Here is a 17,289-nt window from a genome sequence, read left to right as displayed (position 1 = left end):
GTTGATCCAAGCATTCTGTCTTAACAACAGCAGTCAAGCACCCAAGCTAACTAGCTAACGTTGGCTAGCTTGCTAACTACTTCCAGACACAAATGAGAGAACAGCTCACTCTGACCATTTTACTCGCCCTAGCAGAGCTGGTTAGGCTGTTTTTATGTTGGTGACTGCAACTGTGCTGCTGGCAACAATTTAATTATGCTGTTTTGCCAACATTGACGGACACTGGCCATATTCAATGGGTGTTGAGCGTTGAATAGTTATTCTGTGCTCAACACTGAAGAAGCGACTCCGGGATGCTGGCCTTCTAGGCAGAGTTCCTCTGTCCAGTGTCTGTGTTCTTTTTCCCATCATCATCTTTTATTTTTATTGGCCAGTCTGAGATATGGCTTTTTCTTTGCAACTCTGCCTAGAAGGCCAGAATCCAAAAGTCGCCTCTTCACTCTTGACGTTAAACTGGTGTTTTGCTGGTACTATTTAATGAAGCTGCCAGTTGAGGACTTGTGAGGCGTCTGTTTCTCAAACTAGACATTCTAATGTACTTGTCCTCTTGCTGTTGTGCACCGGGGCCTCCCACTCCTCTTTCATTTCTTGTTAGAGACAGTTTGCGCTGTTCTGTGAAGGGAGTAGTAAACAGCGTTGTACGAGATCTTCAGTTTGTTAGCAATTTCTCGCATGGAATAGCCTTAATTTCTCAGAACAAGAATAGACTGACAAGTTTCAGAAGAAAGTTCTTTGTTTCTGGCCATTTTGAGCCTGTAATTGACCCCACAAATGCTAATGCTCCAGATACTCAACTAGTCTACAGAAGGCCAGTTTTATTGCTTCTTTAATCAGTACAACAGTTTTCAGCTGTACTAACATAATTGCAGAAGGGTTTTCTAATGATCAATTAGCCTTTTAAAATGATGAACTTGGATTAGCTAACACAACGTTGTCACGCCCTGGCCTTAGTATTCTTTGTTTTCTTTATTATTTTAGTTAGGTCAGGGTGTGACATGGGGAATGTTTGTGTTTTGTTGGTTTTGGGTGTTTTTATGGTAAAGGGGTTGTTGGGTATAGGATATGGGTTTGTGTGGAGTACATGTGTCTAGTGTTGTCTATGTATGTTTAGTTGTCTAGGAGAGTCTATGGTTACCTGAATGAGTTCCCAATTAGAGACAGCTGATTTCGGTTGTCTCTGATTGGGAGCCTTATTTAGGGTAGCCATAGGCTCTCATTGGTTGTGAGTAATTGTCTATGTGATACGTTTGTAGCCAGTGTGTGCACATCGTTATTTAGCTTCACGATCGTTTTCTTGTTTTGTTTATTTCGTAAGTGTGTTTGTTTCGTTTGCCTTCTTCTTCAAATAAAAAGGAGATGGCTTATTTTCCTAAAGCTGCGTTTTGGTCCGTCAATCCACCATACGATCGTGACAGAATTACTCACCATTATAGGACCAAGCGGCATGGAAAGCGGCAACAGGACCTACCTACACAGGATTCATGGACATGGGAGGAGATACTGGATGGTAAGGGGCCGTGGGCTCAACCGGGAGAATATCGCCTTCCTCGTGAAGAGCTGGAGGCAGCTAAAGCCGAGAGGAGGCGATATGAGGAGGCAGCACGGAGACAAGGCTGGAAACCCGTGAGTACAACCCAAAAATTTCTTGGGGGGGGCCTTAAAGGGAGTGTGGCGAAGTCAGGTAGGAAACCTGCGCCTACTCCCTGTACTTACCGTGGAGAGCGAGAGTACGGGCAGACACCGTGTTACGCAGTAGAGCGCACGGTGTCTCCTGTACGCGTGCATAGCCCGGTTCGGTACATTTCAGCTCCACGTATCGGCCGGGCTAGACTGAGCGTTGAGCCGTATGTCATGAAGCCGGCCCAACGCATCTGGTCACCAGTGCGTCTCCTCGGGCCGGCGTACATGGCACCAGCCTTACGCATGGTGTCCCCGGTTCGCCTACATAGGCCGGTGCGGGTTATTCCACCTCCCCGCACTGGTCAGGCGACGGGGAGCATACAACCAGGTAAGGTTGGGCAGGCTCGGCGTTCAAGGGAGCCAGTACGCCTGCACGGTCCGGTATTTCCGGCGCCACCTCCCCGCCCCAACCCAGTACCACCAGTGCCTCCTCCACGCACTAGCTATATGGTGCGTGTCTCCAGCCCTTTACCACCAGTGTCTAAACCACGCACCAAGCCTCCTGTGTGTCCCCAGAGTCCTGTGCGTCCTGTTGCTGCTCCCCGCACTAGCCCTGAGATGCGTGTCCCCAGCCCGGTGCCACCAGTCCCGGCACCACGCACCAGGCCTACAGTGCGCCTCAGCCGGCAGGAGTCTGCCGTCTGCACAGCGATGACTGAACTGCCCGTCTGCCAAGCGCCATCTGAGCCATCCGTCTCCCCAGCGCCATCTGAGCCATCCGTCTCCCCAGCGCCATCTGAGCCATCCGTCTGCCATGAGCCTGCAAAGCCGCCCGTCTGCCATGAGCCTGCAAAGCCGCCCGTCTGCCATGAGCCCACTGAGCCGCCAGCCAGACAGGAGCCGCTAGAGCCGCCAGCCAGACAGGAGCCGCTAGAGCCGTCCGTCAGACAGGATCTGCCAGAGCCGCCAACCAGACAGGATCTGCCAGAGCCGCCAACCAGACAGGATCTGCCAGAGCCGCCAATCAGACAGGAGCAGCCAGATCAGTCAGCCAGCCATGAGCAGCCAGATCCGTCAGCCAGCCATGAGCAGCCAGATCCGCCAGCCAGCCATGAGCAGCCAGATCCGTCAGCTAGCCATGAGCAGCCAGATCCGTCAGCTAGCCATGAGCAGCCAGATCCGTCAGCTAGCCATGAGCAGCCAGATCCGTCAGCTAGCCATGAGCAGCCAGATCCGTCAGCTAGCCATGAGCAGCCAGATCCGTCAGCCAGCCATGAGCAGCCAGATCCGTCAGCCAGCCATGAGCAGCCAGATCCGTCAGCCAGCCATGAGCAGCCAGATCCGTCAGCCAGCCATGAGCAGCCAGATCCGTCAGCCAGCCATGAGCAGCCAGATCCGTCAGCCAGCCATGAGCAGCCAGATCCGTCAGCCAGCCATGAGCAGCCAGATCCGTCAGCCAGCCATGAGCAGCCAGATCCGTCAGCCAGCCATGAGCAGCCAGATCCGTCAGCCAGCCATGAGCAGCCAGATCCGTCAGCCAGCCATGAGCAGCCAGATCCGTCAGCCAGCCATGGGCCGTCCCTCAGTCCGGAGCTGCAGTCCCTCAGTCCGGAGCTGCAGTCCCTCAGTCCGGAGCTGCCATTCCTCAGTCCGGAGCTGCCATTCCTCAGTCCGGAGCTGCCCCTTACCCTGGTGCTGCCCCTTACCCTGGTGCTGCCCCTTACCCTGGTGCTGCCCCTTACCCTGGTGCTGCCCCTTACCCTGGTACTGCCCCTGACCCTGGTACTGCCCCTTACCCTGGTACTGGCCCTTAGTCCGGAGCTGCCCCTTAGTCCGGAACTGCCCCTTAATGCAATGGGATTAATGTGGAGGGGGGTCATTTGGAGGAAGCCTAGGAGGTGGTTAGGGACTGTGGGGACCACAACCAGAGCCGGAGCCGCCACCGTGGATGGAAGCCCACCCAGACCCTCCCCTAGACTGTGTAATGGTGCGCCCGGAGTTCGCACCTTAAGGGGGGGGTTATGTCACGCCCTGGCCTTAGTATTCTTTGTTTTCTTTATTATTTTAGTTAGGTCAGGGTGTGACATGGGGAATGTTTGTGTTTTGTTGGTTTTGGGTGTTTTTATGGTAAAGGGGTTGTTGGGTATAGGATATGGGTTTGTGTGGAGTACATGTGTCTAGTGTTGTCTATGTATGTTTAGTTGTCTAGGAGAGTCTATGGTTACCTGAATGAGTTCCCAATTAGAGACAGCTGATTTCGGTTGTCTCTGATTGGGAGCCTTATTTAGGGTAGCCATAGGCTCTCATTGGTTGTGAGTAATTGTCTATGTGATACGTTTGTAGCCAGTGTGTGCACATCGTTATTTAGCTTCACGATCGTTTTCTTGTTTTGTTTATTTCGTAAGTGTGTTTGTTTCGTTTGCCTTCTTCTTCAAATAAAAAGGAGATGGCTTATTTTCCTAAAGCTGCGTTTTGGTCCGTCAATCCACCATACGATCGTGACAGAATTACTCACCATTATAGGACCAAGCGGCATGGAAAGCGGCAACAGGACCTACCTACACAGGATTCATGGACATGGGAGGAGATACTGGATGGTAAGGGGCCGTGGGCTCAACCGGGAGAATATCGCCTTCCTCGTGAAGAGCTGGAGGCAGCTAAAGCCGAGAGGAGGCGATATGAGGAGGCAGCACGGAGACAAGGCTGGAAACCCGTGAGTACAACCCAAAAATTTCTTGGGGGGGGCCTTAAAGGGAGTGTGGCGAAGTCAGGTAGGAAACCTGCGCCTACTCCCTGTACTTACCGTGGAGAGCGAGAGTACGGGCAGACACCGTGTTACGCAGTAGAGCGCACGGTGTCTCCTGTACGCGTGCATAGCCCGGTTCGGTACATTTCAGCTCCACGTATCGGCCGGGCTAGACTGAGCGTTGAGCCGTATGTCATGAAGCCGGCCCAACGCATCTGGTCACCAGTGCGTCTCCTCGGGCCGGCGTACATGGCACCAGCCTTACGCATGGTGTCCCCGGTTCGCCTACATAGGCCGGTGCGGGTTATTCCACCTCCCCGCACTGGTCAGGCGACGGGGAGCATACAACCAGGTAAGGTTGGGCAGGCTCGGCGTTCAAGGGAGCCAGTACGCCTGCACGGTCCGGTATTTCCGGCGCCACCTCCCCGCCCCAACCCAGTACCACCAGTGCCTCCTCCACGCACTAGCTATATGGTGCGTGTCTCCAGCCCTTTACCACCAGTGTCTAAACCACGCACCAAGCCTCCTGTGTGTCCCCAGAGTCCTGTGCGTCCTGTTGCTGCTCCCCGCACTAGCCCTGAGATGCGTGTCCCCAGCCCGGTGCCACCAGTCCCGGCACCACGCACCAGGCCTACAGTGCGCCTCAGCCGGCAGGAGTCTGCCGTCTGCACAGCGATGACTGAACTGCCCGTCTGCCAAGCGCCATCTGAGCCATCCGTCTCCCCAGCGCCATCTGAGCCATCCGTCTCCCCAGCGCCATCTGAGCCATCCGTCTGCCATGAGCCTGCAAAGCCGCCCGTCTGCCATGAGCCTGCAAAGCCGCCCGTCTGCCATGAGCCCACTGAGCCGCCAGCCAGACAGGAGCCGCTAGAGCCGCCAGCCAGACAGGAGCCGCTAGAGCCGTCCGTCAGACAGGATCTGCCAGAGCCGCCAACCAGACAGGATCTGCCAGAGCCGCCAACCAGACAGGATCTGCCAGAGCCGCCAATCAGACAGGAGCAGCCAGATCAGTCAGCCAGCCATGAGCAGCCAGATCCGTCAGCCAGCCATGAGCAGCCAGATCCGCCAGCCAGCCATGAGCAGCCAGATCCGTCAGCTAGCCATGAGCAGCCAGATCCGTCAGCTAGCCATGAGCAGCCAGATCCGTCAGCTAGCCATGAGCAGCCAGATCCGTCAGCTAGCCATGAGCAGCCAGATCCGTCAGCTAGCCATGAGCAGCCAGATCCGTCAGCCAGCCATGAGCAGCCAGATCCGTCAGCCAGCCATGAGCAGCCAGATCCGTCAGCCAGCCATGAGCAGCCAGATCCGTCAGCCAGCCATGAGCAGCCAGATCCGTCAGCCAGCCATGAGCAGCCAGATCCGTCAGCCAGCCATGAGCAGCCAGATCCGTCAGCCAGCCATGAGCAGCCAGATCCGTCAGCCAGCCATGAGCAGCCAGATCCGTCAGCCAGCCATGAGCAGCCAGATCCGTCAGCCAGCCATGAGCAGCCAGATCCGTCAGCCAGCCATGGGCCGTCCCTCAGTCCGGAGCTGCAGTCCCTCAGTCCGGAGCTGCAGTCCCTCAGTCCGGAGCTGCCATTCCTCAGTCCGGAGCTGCCATTCCTCAGTCCGGAGCTGCCCCTTACCCTGGTGCTGCCCCTTACCCTGGTGCTGCCCCTTACCCTGGTGCTGCCCCTTACCCTGGTACTGCCCCTGACCCTGGTACTGCCCCTTACCCTGGTACTGGCCCTTAGTCCGGAGCTGCCCCTTAGTCCGGAACTGCCCCTTAATGCAATGGGGTTAATGTGGAGGGGGGTCATTTGGAGGAAGCCTAGGAGGTGGTTAGGGACTGTGGGGACCACAACCAGAGCCGGAGCCGCCACCGTGGATGGAAGCCCACCCAGACCCTCCCCTAGACTGTGTAATGGTGCGCCCGGAGTTCACACCTTAAGGGGGGGGTTATGTCACGCCCTGGCCTTAGTATTCTTTGTTTTCTTTATTATTTTAGTTAGGTCAGGGTGTGACATGGGGAATGTTTGTGTTTTGTTGGTTTTGGGTGTTTTTATGGTAAAGGGGTTGTTGGGTATAGGATATGGGTTTGTGTGGAGTACATGTGTCTAGTGTTGTCTATGTATGTTTAGTTGTCTAGGAGAGTCTATGGTTACCTGAATGAGTTCCCAATTAGAGACAGCTGATTTCGGTTGTCTCTGATTGGGAGCCTTATTTAGGGTAGCCATAGGCTCTCATTGGTTGTGAGTAATTGTCTATGTGATACGTTTGTAGCCAGTGTGTGCACATCGTTATTTAGCTTCACGATCGTTTTCTTGTTTTGTTTATTTCGTAAGTGTGTTTGTTTCGTTTGCCTTCTTCTTCAAATAAAAAGGAGATGGCTTATTTTCCTAAAGCTGCGTTTTGGTCCGTCAATCCACCATACGATCGTGACAGAATTACTCACCATTATAGGACCAAGCGGCATGGAAAGCGGCAACAGGACCTACCTACACAGGATTCATGGACATGGGAGGAGATACTGGATGGTAAGGGGCCGTGGGCTCAACCGGGAGAATATCGCCTTCCTCGTGAAGAGCTGGAGGCAGCTAAAGCCGAGAGGAGGCGATATGAGGAGGCAGCACGGAGACAAGGCTGGAAACCCGTGAGTACAACCCAAAAATTTCTTGGGGGGGGCCTTAAAGGGAGTGTGGCGAAGTCAGGTAGGAAACCTGCGCCTACTCCCTGTACTTACCGTGGAGAGCGAGAGTACGGGCAGACACCGTGTTACGCAGTAGAGCGCACGGTGTCTCCTGTACGCGTGCATAGCCCGGTTCGGTACATTTCAGCTCCACGTATCGGCCGGGCTAGACTGAGCGTTGAGCCGTATGTCATGAAGCCGGCCCAACGCATCTGGTCACCAGTGCGTCTCCTCGGGCCGGCGTACATGGCACCAGCCTTACGCATGGTGTCCCCGGTTCGCCTACATAGGCCGGTGCGGGTTATTCCACCTCCCCGCACTGGTCAGGCGACGGGGAGCATACAACCAGGTAAGGTTGGGCAGGCTCGGCGTTCAAGGGAGCCAGTACGCCTGCACGGTCCGGTATTTCCGGCGCCACCTCCCCGCCCCAACCCAGTACCACCAGTGCCTCCTCCACGCACTAGCTATATGGTGCGTGTCTCCAGCCCTTTACCACCAGTGTCTAAACCACGCACCAAGCCTCCTGTGTGTCCCCAGAGTCCTGTGCGTCCTGTTGCTGCTCCCCGCACTAGCCCTGAGATGCGTGTCCCCAGCCCGGTGCCACCAGTCCCGGCACCACGCACCAGGCCTACAGTGCGCCTCAGCCGGCAGGAGTCTGCCGTCTGCACAGCGATGACTGAACTGCCCGTCTGCCAAGCGCCATCTGAGCCATCCGTCTCCCCAGCGCCATCTGAGCCATCCGTCTCCCCAGCGCCATCTGAGCCATCCGTCTGCCATGAGCCTGCAAAGCCGCCCGTCTGCCATGAGCCTGCAAAGCCGCCCGTCTGCCATGAGCCCACTGAGCCGCCAGCCAGACAGGAGCCGCTAGAGCCGCCAGCCAGACAGGAGCCGCTAGAGCCGTCCGTCAGACAGGATCTGCCAGAGCCGCCAACCAGACAGGATCTGCCAGAGCCGCCAACCAGACAGGATCTGCCAGAGCCGCCAACCAGACAGGATCTGCCAGATCAGTCAGCCAGCCATGAGCAGCCAGATCCGTCAGCCAGCCATGAGCAGCCAGATCCGCCAGCCAGCCATGAGCAGCCAGATCCGTCAGCTAGCCATGAGCAGCCAGATCCGTCAGCTAGCCATGAGCAGCCAGATCCGTCAGCTAGCCATGAGCAGCCAGATCCGTCAGCTAGCCATGAGCAGCCAGATCCGTCAGCTAGCCATGAGCAGCCAGATCCGTCAGCCAGCCATGAGCAGCCAGATCCGTCAGCCAGCCATGAGCAGCCAGATCCGTCAGCCAGCCATGAGCAGCCAGATCCGTCAGCCAGCCATGAGCAGCCAGATCCGTCAGCCAGCCATGAGCAGCCAGATCCGTCAGCCAGCCATGAGCAGCCAGATCCGTCAGCCAGCCATGAGCAGCCAGATCCGTCAGCCAGCCATGAGCAGCCAGATCCGTCAGCCAGCCATGGGCCGTCCCTCAGTCCGGAGCTGCAGTCCCTCAGTCCGGAGCTGCAGTCCCTCAGTCCGGAGCTGCCATTCCTCAGTCCGGAGCTGCCATTCCTCAGTCCGGAGCTGCCCCTTACCCTGGTGCTGCCCCTTACCCTGGTGCTGCCCCTTACCCTGGTGCTGCCCCTTACCCTGGTGCTGCCCCTTACCCTGGTGCTGCCCCTTACCCTGGTACTGCCCCTGACCCTGGTACTGCCCCTTACCCTGGTACTGGCCCTTAGTCCGGAGCTGCCCCTTAGTCCGGAACTGCCCCTTAATGCAATGGGGTTAATGTGGAGGGGGGTCATTTGGAGGAAGCCTAGGAGGTGGTTAGGGACTGTGGGGACCACAACCAGAGCCGGAGCCGCCACCGTGGATGGAAGCCCACCCAGACCCTCCCCTAGACTGTGTAATGGTGCGCCCGGAGTTCGCACCTTAAGGGGGGGGTTATGTCACGCCCTGGCCTTAGTATTCTTTGTTTTCTTTATTATTTTAGTTAGGTCAGGGTGTGACATGGGGAATGTTTGTGTTTTGTTGGTTTTGGGTGTTTTTATGGTAAAGGGGTTGTTGGGTATAGGATATGGGTTTGTGTGGAGTACATGTGTCTAGTGTTGTCTATGTATGTTTAGTTGTCTAGGAGAGTCTATGGTTACCTGAATGAGTTCCCAATTAGAGACAGCTGATTTCGGTTGTCTCTGATTGGGAGCCTTATTTAGGGTAGCCATAGGCTCTCATTGGTTGTGAGTAATTGTCTATGTGATACGTTTGTAGCCAGTGTGTGCACATCGTTATTTAGCTTCACGATCGTTTTCTTGTTTTGTTTATTTCGTAAGTGTGTTTGTTTCGTTTGCCTTCTTCTTCAAATAAAAAGGAGATGGCTTATTTTCCTAAAGCTGCGTTTTGGTCCGTCAATCCACCATACGATCGTGACAGAATTACTCACCATTATAGGACCAAGCGGCATGGAAAGCGGCAACAGGACCTACCTACACAGGATTCATGGACATGGGAGGAGATACTGGATGGTAAGGGGCCGTGGGCTCAACCGGGAGAATATCGCCTTCCTCGTGAAGAGCTGGAGGCAGCTAAAGCCGAGAGGAGGCGATATGAGGAGGCAGCACGGAGACAAGGCTGGAAACCCGTGAGTACAACCCAAAAATTTCTTGGGGGGGGCCTTAAAGGGAGTGTGGCGAAGTCAGGTAGGAAACCTGCGCCTACTCCCTGTACTTACCGTGGAGAGCGAGAGTACGGGCAGACACCGTGTTACGCAGTAGAGCGCACGGTGTCTCCTGTACGCGTGCATAGCCCGGTTCGGTACATTTCAGCTCCACGTATCGGCCGGGCTAGACTGAGCGTTGAGCCGTATGTCATGAAGCCGGCCCAACGCATCTGGTCACCAGTGCGTCTCCTCGGGCCGGCGTACATGGCACCAGCCTTACGCATGGTGTCCCCGGTTCGCCTACATAGGCCGGTGCGGGTTATTCCACCTCCCCGCACTGGTCAGGCGACGGGGAGCATACAACCAGGTAAGGTTGGGCAGGCTCGGCGTTCAAGGGAGCCAGTACGCCTGCACGGTCCGGTATTTCCGGCGCCACCTCCCCGCCCCAACCCAGTACCACCAGTGCCTCCTCCACGCACTAGCTATATGGTGCGTGTCTCCAGCCCTTTACCACCAGTGTCTAAACCACGCACCAAGCCTCCTGTGTGTCCCCAGAGTCCTGTGCGTCCTGTTGCTGCTCCCCGCACTAGCCCTGAGATGCGTGTCCCCAGCCCGGTGCCACCAGTCCCGGCACCACGCACCAGGCCTACAGTGCGCCTCAGCCGGCAGGAGTCTGCCGTCTGCACAGCGATGACTGAACTGCCCGTCTGCCAAGCGCCATCTGAGCCATCCGTCTCCCCAGCGCCATCTGAGCCATCCGTCTCCCCAGCGCCATCTGAGCCATCCGTCTGCCATGAGCCTGCAAAGCCGCCCGTCTGCCATGAGCCTGCAAAGCCGCCCGTCTGCCATGAGCCCACTGAGCCGCCAGCCAGACAGGAGCCGCTAGAGCCGCCAGCCAGACAGGAGCCGCTAGAGCCGTCCGTCAGACAGGATCTGCCAGAGCCGCCAACCAGACAGGATCTGCCAGAGCCGCCAACCAGACAGGATCTGCCAGAGCCGCCAACCAGACAGGATCTGCCAGATCAGTCAGCCAGCCATGAGCAGCCAGATCCGTCAGCCAGCCATGAGCAGCCAGATCCGCCAGCCAGCCATGAGCAGCCAGATCCGTCAGCTAGCCATGAGCAGCCAGATCCGTCAGCTAGCCATGAGCAGCCAGATCCGTCAGCTAGCCATGAGCAGCCAGATCCGTCAGCTAGCCATGAGCAGCCAGATCCGTCAGCTAGCCATGAGCAGCCAGATCCGTCAGCCAGCCATGAGCAGCCAGATCCGTCAGCCAGCCATGAGCAGCCAGATCCGTCAGCCAGCCATGAGCAGCCAGATCCGTCAGCCAGCCATGAGCAGCCAGATCCGTCAGCCAGCCATGAGCAGCCAGATCCGTCAGCCAGCCATGAGCAGCCAGATCCGTCAGCCAGCCATGAGCAGCCAGATCCGTCAGCCAGCCATGAGCAGCCAGATCCGTCAGCCAGCCATGGGCCGTCCCTCAGTCCGGAGCTGCAGTCCCTCAGTCCGGAGCTGCAGTCCCTCAGTCCGGAGCTGCCATTCCTCAGTCCGGAGCTGCCATTCCTCAGTCCGGAGCTGCCCCTTACCCTGGTGCTGCCCCTTACCCTGGTGCTGCCCCTTACCCTGGTGCTGCCCCTTACCCTGGTGCTGCCCCTTACCCTGGTACTGCCCCTGACCCTGGTACTGCCCCTTACCCTGGTACTGGCCCTTAGTCCGGAGCTGCCCCTTAGTCCGGAACTGCCCCTTAATGCAATGGGGTTAATGTGGAGGGGGGTCATTTGGAGGAAGCCTAGGAGGTGGTTAGGGACTGTGGGGACCACAACCAGAGCCGGAGCCGCCACCGTGGATGGAAGCCCACCCAGACCCTCCCCTAGACTGTGTAATGGTGCGCCCGGAGTTCGCACCTTAAGGGGGGGGTTATGTCACGCCCTGGCCTTAGTATTCTTTGTTTTCTTTATTATTTTAGTTAGGTCAGGGTGTGACATGGGGAATGTTTGTGTTTTGTTGGTTTTGGGTGTTTTTATGGTAAAGGGGTTGTTGGGTATAGGATATGGGTTTGTGTGGAGTACATGTGTCTAGTGTTGTCTATGTATGTTTAGTTGTCTAGGAGAGTCTATGGTTACCTGAATGAGTTCCCAATTAGAGACAGCTGATTTCGGTTGTCTCTGATTGGGAGCCTTATTTAGGGTAGCCATAGGCTCTCATTGGTTGTGAGTAATTGTCTATGTGATACGTTTGTAGCCAGTGTGTGCACATCGTTATTTAGCTTCACGATCGTTTTCTTGTTTTGTTTATTTCGTAAGTGTGTTTGTTTCGTTTGCCTTCTTCTTCAAATAAAAAGGAGATGGCTTATTTTCCTAAAGCTGCGTTTTGGTCCGTCAATCCACCATACGATCGTGACAGAATTACTCACCATTATAGGACCAAGCGGCATGGAAAGCGGCAACAGGACCTACCTACACAGGATTCATGGACATGGGAGGAGATACTGGATGGTAAGGGGCCGTGGGCTCAACCGGGAGAATATCGCCTTCCTCGTGAAGAGCTGGAGGCAGCTAAAGCCGAGAGGAGGCGATATGAGGAGGCAGCACGGAGACAAGGCTGGAAACCCGTGAGTACAACCCAAAAATTTCTTGGGGGGGGCCTTAAAGGGAGTGTGGCGAAGTCAGGTAGGAAACCTGCGCCTACTCCCTGTACTTACCGTGGAGAGCGAGAGTACGGGCAGACACCGTGTTACGCAGTAGAGCGCACGGTGTCTCCTGTACGCGTGCATAGCCCGGTTCGGTACATTTCAGCTCCACGTATCGGCCGGGCTAGACTGAGCGTTGAGCCGTATGTCATGAAGCCGGCCCAACGCATCTGGTCACCAGTGCGTCTCCTCGGGCCGGCGTACATGGCACCAGCCTTACGCATGGTGTCCCCGGTTCGCCTACATAGGCCGGTGCGGGTTATTCCACCTCCCCGCACTGGTCAGGCGACGGGGAGCATACAACCAGGTAAGGTTGGGCAGGCTCGGCGTTCAAGGGAGCCAGTACGCCTGCACGGTCCGGTATTTCCGGCGCCACCTCCCCGCCCCAACCCAGTACCACCAGTGCCTCCTCCACGCACTAGCTATATGGTGCGTGTCTCCAGCCCTTTACCACCAGTGTCTAAACCACGCACCAAGCCTCCTGTGTGTCCCCAGAGTCCTGTGCGTCCTGTTGCTGCTCCCCGCACTAGCCCTGAGATGCGTGTCCCCAGCCCGGTGCCACCAGTCCCGGCACCACGCACCAGGCCTACAGTGCGCCTCAGCCGGCAGGAGTCTGCCGTCTGCACAGCGATGACTGAACTGCCCGTCTGCCAAGCGCCATCTGAGCCATCCGTCTCCCCAGCGCCATCTGAGCCATCCGTCTCCCCAGCGCCATCTGAGCCATCCGTCTGCCATGAGCCTGCAAAGCCGCCCGTCTGCCATGAGCCTGCAAAGCCGCCCGTCTGCCATGAGCCCACTGAGCCGCCAGCCAGACAGGAGCCGCTAGAGCCGCCAGCCAGACAGGAGCCGCTAGAGCCGTCCGTCAGACAGGATCTGCCAGAGCCGCCAACCAGACAGGATCTGCCAGAGCCGCCAACCAGACAGGATCTGCCAGAGCCGCCAACCAGACAGGATCTGCCAGATCAGTCAGCCAGCCATGAGCAGCCAGATCCGTCAGCCAGCCATGAGCAGCCAGATCCGCCAGCCAGCCATGAGCAGCCAGATCCGTCAGCTAGCCATGAGCAGCCAGATCCGTCAGCTAGCCATGAGCAGCCAGATCCGTCAGCTAGCCATGAGCAGCCAGATCCGTCAGCTAGCCATGAGCAGCCAGATCCGTCAGCTAGCCATGAGCAGCCAGATCCGTCAGCCAGCCATGAGCAGCCAGATCCGTCAGCCAGCCATGAGCAGCCAGATCCGTCAGCCAGCCATGAGCAGCCAGATCCGTCAGCCAGCCATGAGCAGCCAGATCCGTCAGCCAGCCATGAGCAGCCAGATCCGTCAGCCAGCCATGAGCAGCCAGATCCGTCAGCCAGCCATGAGCAGCCAGATCCGTCAGCCAGCCATGAGCAGCCAGATCCGTCAGCCAGCCATGGGCCGTCCCTCAGTCCGGAGCTGCAGTCCCTCAGTCCGGAGCTGCAGTCCCTCAGTCCGGAGCTGCCATTCCTCAGTCCGGAGCTGCCATTCCTCAGTCCGGAGCTGCCCCTTACCCTGGTGCTGCCCCTTACCCTGGTGCTGCCCCTTACCCTGGTGCTGCCCCTTACCCTGGTGCTGCCCCTTACCCTGGTGCTGCCCCTTACCCTGGTACTGCCCCTGACCCTGGTACTGCCCCTTACCCTGGTACTGGCCCTTAGTCCGGAGCTGCCCCTTAGTCCGGAACTGCCCCTTAATGCAATGGGGTTAATGTGGAGGGGGGTCATTTGGAGGAAGCCTAGGAGGTGGTTAGGGACTGTGGGGACCACAACCAGAGCCGGAGCCGCCACCGTGGATGGAAGCCCACCCAGACCCTCCCCTAGACTGTGTAATGGTGCGCCCGGAGTTCGCACCTTAAGGGGGGGGTTATGTCACGCCCTGGCCTTAGTATTCTTTGTTTTCTTTATTATTTTAGTTAGGTCAGGGTGTGACATGGGGAATGTTTGTGTTTTGTTGGTTTTGGGTGTTTTTATGGTAAAGGGGTTGTTGGGTATAGGATATGGGTTTGTGTGGAGTACATGTGTCTAGTGTTGTCTATGTATGTTTAGTTGTCTAGGAGAGTCTATGGTTACCTGAATGAGTTCCCAATTAGAGACAGCTGATTTCGGTTGTCTCTGATTGGGAGCCTTATTTAGGGTAGCCATAGGCTCTCATTGGTTGTGAGTAATTGTCTATGTGATACGTTTGTAGCCAGTGTGTGCACATCGTTATTTAGCTTCACGATCGTTTTCTTGTTTTGTTTATTTCGTAAGTGTGTTTGTTTCGTTTGCCTTCTTCTTCAAATAAAAAGGAGATGGCTTATTTTCCTAAAGCTGCGTTTTGGTCCGTCAATCCACCATACGATCGTGACAAACGTGCCATTGGAACACAAGAGTGATGGCTGCTGATAATGGGCCTATGTACTATGTAGATATTCCATTAAAAATCAGCTATCACCAGCTACAATAGTAATTAACAACATTAAGTCTACACTGTATTTCGGATAAATTTGATGTATTTCTGATCAATTTGATGTTATTATAATGGACAAAAAATGTGCTTTTCTACCAAAAACAAGGAAATGTCTAAGTGACCCCAAACTTTTGAACGCTAGTGTAACCATTTATAAAAATGTTAAAAAGTACCCCTTTTTTCGTGATTACGATCTTGTCTCATCATTGCAACTCCCCAACGGGCTCAGGAGAGGCGAAGGTCTAGTCATGCCTCCTCCAAAATTTGACCCGCCAAACCGCTCTTCTTAACACCCACTCGCTTAACCTGGAAGACAGCTGCACCAATGTGTCGAAAGGAAACACTGTTCAACTGATGATGGAAGTCAGCCTGCAGGCGCCCGGCCCGCCACAAGGAGTCACTAGAGCGTGATGAGCCAAGTAAAGCCCCCCGGCTAAAACCTCCCGATGCTGGGCCAATTGTGCGCTGCCCTATGGGACTCCCGGTCACGGCCGGTAATGACATAGCCTGGGATCTAACCCGAGGCTGTAGTGACGCCGCAACACTGCGGTGCAGTGCCTTAGACCGCTGCGCCACTCGGCAGAAAATATAACCTATTTTTAAAACCTCTTATGAAGTTGGTTTTGTAGCATAAACTGGGAATTTGATATTTTTGACTGATATTTGATTGTCCGTTTGTTTCATATCTGCAAAGTAGGTAAAACGCTGTCAGTTCCACTTTAAGATTTCGGAATTAATGCCTAAACTTCAACATTTGGAGTTAATGCTTAAAGGTAACCTTAAAAACAGTTTGTAATTTGAAGTTTGAGAAACATGGATGAACATCTAATTCTGGCGTGAGACTGTGAGAGCTAGTTGAAAGAAAGATTATAAACAGAGAAAGAAGAGAAACACAATTTGTTTCCCAGTGGTGTGTACGGTATATGAACTGTGACTATCTGAATGGACAAAGGAAGCAGCGCTGAGCTTCGTCTTCTCATTAGTAGTTGTTTGATGATAGGGGGAGAGTAAACTCTTAAGTGAATACTGGACAACTTGGAGCGAGTATTGGACAACTTGGAGTGACAGCGTAGTGCAATACAAAGGCTAGGTGTAACACTTAGAAATCAAAACTGGATGGTATTTAGAGATAGATGGGAGGGGTTGAGTGGAGCTGAAGGGTGGGATGAAAAATAACAAGATAACTAAATGTAAAATATACTGTATCCGTAAAATGTGCATTTGGAAAGTATTCAGACCCCTTACTTTTTCCACATTTTGTGACGTTACAGCCCTATTCTAAAATTGATTAAATAATGTTTTCCCCCTTATCAATCTACACACAATACCCTATAATTACAAAGCAAAAAACAGGTTTCTAGATTTAAAAAAAAAAGTGTTACAAATAAAACACAAAAATATCACATTTACATAAGTATCAGACCCTTTACTCAGTACTTTGTTGAAGCACATTTGGCAGCGAATACAGGCTTAGGTATGAAGCTACAAGCTTGGCACACCTGTATTTGGGAAGTTTCTCCCATTGTTCTCTGCAGATCCTCTCACGCTCTGTCAGATATCTCCAGAGATGTTCGAATCAGGTTAAAGTACGGGCTCTGGCTGGTCCCCTCAAGGACATTCAGAAACTTGTCCCGAAGCCACTCCTGCGTTGTCTTGGCTGTGTGCTTAGGGTCGTTGTCCTGTTGGATGGTGAACCTTCTCCCCAGTCTGAGGTCCTGAGCACTCTGGAAGAGGTTTTCATCAAGAATCTCTCTGTACTTTGCTTGTTTCATCTTTCCCTCGATCTTGACTAGTCTCCCAGTCCCTTCCGCTGAAAAACATCTCCACAGCATGATGTTGCCACCACCATGCTTCACTGTAGGGACGGTGCCAGGTTTCCTCCAGACGTGATGCTTGGCATTCAGGCCAAAGAGTTCAATCTTGGTTTCATCAGACCAGAGAATCTTGTTTCTCATGGTCTGAGAGTCCTTTAGGTGCCTTTTGCCAAATTCCAAGTGGGCTGTCATGTGCCTTTTACTGAGAAGTGGCTTCTATCTGGCCACTCTACCATAAAGGCCTGATTGGTGGAGTGCTGCAGAGATGGTTGTCCTTCTGGAAGGTTCTCCCATCTCCACAGAGGAACTTTGGAGCTCTGTCAGAGTTACCATCGGGTTCTTGGTCACCTCCCTGACCAAGACCCTTCTTCCACGATTGCTCAGTTTGGCCGGGTAGCCAGATCTAGGAGGAGTGTTGGTGGTTCCAAACTTCTTCCATTTAAGAATGATGGAGGCCACTGTGTTCTTGGGGACCTTCAATGCTGCAGAAATGTTTTGGTACCCTTCCCCAGATCTGTGTCTTGACACAATCCTGTCTTGGAGCTCTACGGACAATTCCTTCGACCTCATGGCTTGGTATTTGCTCTGACATGCACTCTCAACTGTGGGACCTTATATAGACAGATGTGTGCCTTTCCAAAAATGTTTTTATTTAACTAGGAA

General features: G+C 54.6%; 1 protein-coding gene across 1 annotated transcript in view; it reads right to left on the bottom strand.

Moving 5' to 3' along the window:
* The window catches only part of LOC129858621 (short transient receptor potential channel 7-like), a 75,541-nt gene that overhangs the window by 16,995 nt on the left and 41,257 nt on the right, over nt 1–17,289 (bottom strand). The gene's annotated exons all lie outside the window — the stretch shown is intronic.

The sequence above is a fragment of the Salvelinus fontinalis genome, chromosome 6 (genome assembly GCF_029448725.1).
Source record: "Salvelinus fontinalis isolate EN_2023a chromosome 6, ASM2944872v1, whole genome shotgun sequence".
Taxonomy (NCBI): Eukaryota; Metazoa; Chordata; class Actinopteri; order Salmoniformes; family Salmonidae; genus Salvelinus; species Salvelinus fontinalis.
Note: the sequence above shows the minus strand (reverse complement) of the source record. Positions and strands in the feature narration are given on the sequence as shown.